Genomic DNA, 4335 nt, shown 5'->3' on the forward strand with positions numbered 1-4335 from the left:
GGTAGGCAGGAGAAAGATTAGAGACAGAGCTAGCTAAGATTCTCCTTCCCAGCCAGTTTACAGTTACAGCTAGCAGGTAAAGAACAAGAAGAGTAGAGTAGTTCAACCCGAGCGAGGGGACAGTTCCTTCCATCAAACACCTTTCTTTTACCTCAGAGAGGTCTGGAAGTAGTGATTGGATTGAGAGTAGTGATTGGATTGAGTTACAGAGTGATTAAATAGTGGAATCAGGAAAAGGAGTGAGTTAATCTTCCTTTAAGTAAGGAGTGAGCTAATCTTCCTTTCAGTTGAGAATAAGAAAGAGAGAAATAGGAAAAGGAAAAGAAAAGGAGTCAAGCCTCTCAATAGGGAGAGGAGTCAAAGTCAGGTTCGTCACTTTACCACCTTCCTTGTAAAAGAGTGAAATTAGGAGGAGCTTGAGAGAGAGTAGAGAGTCTCCCCTCTTTCAAACAAAGACTGTAAACTCAGATAGGATAGTCAATCGTTCGGTAAAGGAGAAGGAAGAAAGATAAAGGAGTAGAGTTCGAGTAGTTCAGGAGCAGGAGAAAGAGAAGGAGAAAGAGCAGGAGTTCCGGTCGTTCAGTTTCATCTTTAGGCTTTCGAACAGTAAAGTAAAGAAAAGAAAGAAAGGCTATTAGGATAGGTTAGGTTACGTACAGAGTGCAAGGAGAATAAATGAATGGCATGTTGCTCTCTCTTTTCTAAAGAAAGGTTACGAAGTTCTTGATAATGAAGAGAATATGCGAGAACGTGCCAAGGCAAGCAAAGAGTGAAATCAGGAAGTCAAACAAAGGGGAAAGGGGAATGAGGTTACAAGAGAGTCCAGTCAAGTCCATTAGAAGAATACATAGGGAGAGCAGTCAAAGAAGGCAGGCAGGCAGGCAGGCAGGCAGTAGAGAATGCATCTTTCTTACAGTTACAGGCAGGAGAGGAAAAGAAAGGGGCCAAGCAAGCCACTTTAACGAGTTGGAGAGAGAGAAGAGAGGGGCAAAGCAAGCAAAGCAAGCAAGCAAGCAACTCCACTAGAAGAAGGAGGAGTATTTCTCTTTTTCTTTGTCAAATCAGGTCATAGAGGGTCAAGGCAGAGAGAGGCAGGTTCAGTAGTTAAGGTAAGGAGAATGAATCGGAAGCTGGCTGAAGGGTCAGTAGCGATTGATTGAGGTTACACAGTGAGTGTGAAGGAGTCTTTGCTTGAATAAATAGAAATAGGGCAGGGCAAGCAAGGAGCAAAGTAATGAGACCAGAAAGAATAGGTAAGGTAGGCGAATGAATGAGTTCGGGAAGGTTCAGGTTAATCAGTCATAGTCCTGTTAAACTTGAATGAATAAAGGAGTGTTTCGGCTTTCTTTCCCTTGTTTACAGGAGAGGACATGAATTAGCTGCAGCGGCTTGGCTTTATCTCGGGAAATGATCTCTTTAATAGGGAGAGGTGAACAAGTGAATGATTTCCGTTCCGTCACTCTCTTTCGGCTTAGTTTACAAGTCAAGAAAGGAGAAGAAAGAGAAGCCAAGGTTCAGAGCAAGGAGAAAGAATACATCCATAGGTGTTCAGGCAGGGAGAGTAGTAAATGAGTTCAATCAAGGATCCAGCAAGAGAAGAACAAAGAAGAAATAGAGTTGGTAGGAGCAGAGAAGCCAGACAAGACAGACCCTTTACCAAGTCTTTTCAGGGAGAGGCAGCAATGAGAGAGACAGACCTTCTTCAATCAATCAGAAGGGAATGAGTAAGTAGACAAGGCAGCAGACAGAGGGAGGAGTTACATCAGGTTAAGGAAAGGAGTGAAAGCAAGCAAGAAAAGAAAAGAAGGTTACGTACGGGGAAGAAGAGAGAGAATGAATGAATAAGGTAACGTAAGTAACATAGAGAGAGAATGAATAAGGTAACCTAACATAGGTAGGGTCCGGGTCAGGCAGGGAGAGTCTTTCTTATAGGAGGGAGGAGAGTAACAGAGTGAAATCAGTCCAATGCAGGGTTATACTCTAATCTTCTTTATCTAGGCAAAGACTGAAACTTAGTCCTTGTGAGACCAACCAATAGAATAGGTTACGGTGCCGGAGCTTGACCTTCTTCTCATCCAGCCTATGTAATTACCTCTGAATGAAATGACCTCTTTAATAGGGAATAGAGTAAAAGGTTGAGTCGAATGAATAAGGAAAGGAGTATCTCTCGTTGATAGTTCCATCAGGCAGGGAATAAAACAAAGAAGAAAGAAAGCTAGGCTAGCTCGGCAAGGTCAGTCAGGTAATATCCGGTCAGGGGCAGGCAATGGAATCTAGAGGAAAAGGAGAGGAGTGAAGTTAAGGAGAATTAATAGGTGAAGAAGTAGTTCAGTAGTTCAGCAGTCTGTCTCATTCAAGAATAAAGAGTAGGGAAGCTGCGAGAAGATTCTTTCCTTTCTCTTTGGCTTTTACCTTGTTCAAGAAGGGCTGCAGGGATACGAGAATATTCTTTGTATAGGGAAGTTTACCTCGTTCAATCAAAGAGCTACTTCATATGCTTTTGCTTTACCTTGTCTTTGAAGGAATAAATAGTAGTAGGGACAGACAAGTGAGTGAGCTTGATCGAGTTCAATCTGGGAGTTCAGTCTCTCCCATTCATCTTCTGTATTTGGTTACAGTTCGTCAAGTGAGTTCAGGATAATGCATTAATAATAGGAGTAAGTAGCGAGAGTAGAAGGATTAGTTAAAGAAAAGAATCCATAGATATGTTCACAGAGTAAATTCATTGAATACACTTTACCGAGAGTTACATCAGGGGATAAAACAAAGCAAAGCTAGCACAACAATGAGACAGACAGACCAGACCAATAGGAAGGAGAAGGAAAGGAGATTCTCAGCCAGCCCAGCCCCCTTACCTTGCTTGGAAAGAGTGAAAGAAAAGAAATAGGAAAGAAAAGGATTGAATATCCGAGTTCAGGAGTTTACAGTTCACAATCCGGTTCAGTAGCTCAGATGATATCATATCGGGTCAGGGGCAGGCAGGGGTTCCCTTGAGTCTTGACTTCCTCTTCAGGAGAATTAAAAGGAGAGAGTACATTCATTTCATTAGCAGCAGGCATCAGATGGCTTTACCTAGTAAAAAGAATAAATAGGCAGCAAGTAGAGGGAGAGAGAGGAGGAGTTCAACAGTAGAGTAGCAGTGAGACCGAGAGGAGTTAGGTAGGGGGAAAGGAGTTAGGCAGGGACAGGAGTTTACAGTGAAAGAATCAATCCATAGGTGAAAGAAAAGAGCTACTGAACCTATTTACCTCGGTTACTGTTCAATCAGGTTAGGTCATATCGGAAAAGCTGATCATAATTTCTTTAGAGTTCCATAAGGGTAAGGAAAGCAAGAGAGAAAGAAGAGACAGACAAACCGGAAAGAAAGGACAGGACGGAAGATGTAACCTAGTTATCGGACCGAGTCTTTGAATGAAGGAAAAGGTTCAGCCAATGCAATTGGTCAACCAACCCGAGTGAAAGAAGAATAGAATCCTCAGCAACTTTATCGAGAAAAGAAGTCATAGTCTAGGAGCGAAGACAAAGACAGACAGACTGTTTGAAGGGACGTGATAGGCAATGGAAGTGGGGACAGGTTCTATGAGTTTACAAGAGAGTACATTCAATCCTAAGCTTCTTTACCGAGGTCAAGAAGGAAGGAGTGAATGAGTTACAGTTACCCAACTCTTAATTAAGTCTTTCTTCGATTACTGGTAAAGAAGAGAAAGAAAAGAAAAGAGAACAGACCCAAAATAAATAACTGAAAAGGAAGAGGAAAGGCGAGAAGCAAGCAGGAAGCTGTGAGACAAAGGAGAGAGAGGCCCGAAGCAGTGAGTGAGACAGACAGACCTTATTTACTAGGAAAGAAGAGACAGGCAAGGCAGGCAATATCGGTAAAGTGAACGGGAAGGAGCAAAGAGAACAGACCTAGTTCCCTCTGAATTACCTCGTTTAATCAGGGTAAGGTTCAGGAATAAGCAGTCTTGACTTCCTGCTCAGTCGAATGAATCTTATAGGAGAGAGAGGAAGGACATTAGCTTACTTAGCCGCTTTACCGAGTAAAAGAAGGTTACAGGGAAGGGGAGAGAAGACATAGATAGTTCAACCCCAGTTAGAGAGGAAAAGGGGAGTTCCAGAAGAGAAGGGTCCCGTTCAGGTTTGTCAAATAGCGTTTTATCCAGTAAAAGAGTTAAAGAAGAGAGATAAGTTGAAGGAGTGAACTCTTAGTCTTGTTTTGCCTTTCTTCGGTGGAGAGGGAGTCCATTAATTAGCTAATGAACCCACTTGAGAAGAGAAGCTAGTCCAGTCCCCAGCCAGAAAGAAAGAAAAGGAGAATGCCTCTAAGTAGAGTAGTTC

General features: G+C 42.5%; 1 long non-coding RNA gene across 1 annotated transcript; it reads left to right on the forward strand.

Moving 5' to 3' along the window:
- Positions 1–351: 351 nt before the first annotated feature.
- LOC111483333 lies at positions 352–3348 on the forward strand. Its single transcript, XR_002718343.1, has 3 exons — positions 352–433; positions 1331–1334; positions 3334–3348. It is a non-coding gene; the product is annotated as an uncharacterized LOC111483333 (long non-coding RNA).
- Positions 3349–4335: the final 987 nt, after the last annotated feature.

This window comes from Cucurbita maxima, unplaced genomic scaffold (assembly GCF_002738345.1).
Source record: "Cucurbita maxima cultivar Rimu unplaced genomic scaffold, Cmax_1.0 Cma_Scf00008, whole genome shotgun sequence".
Taxonomy (NCBI): domain Eukaryota; kingdom Viridiplantae; phylum Streptophyta; class Magnoliopsida; order Cucurbitales; family Cucurbitaceae; genus Cucurbita; species Cucurbita maxima.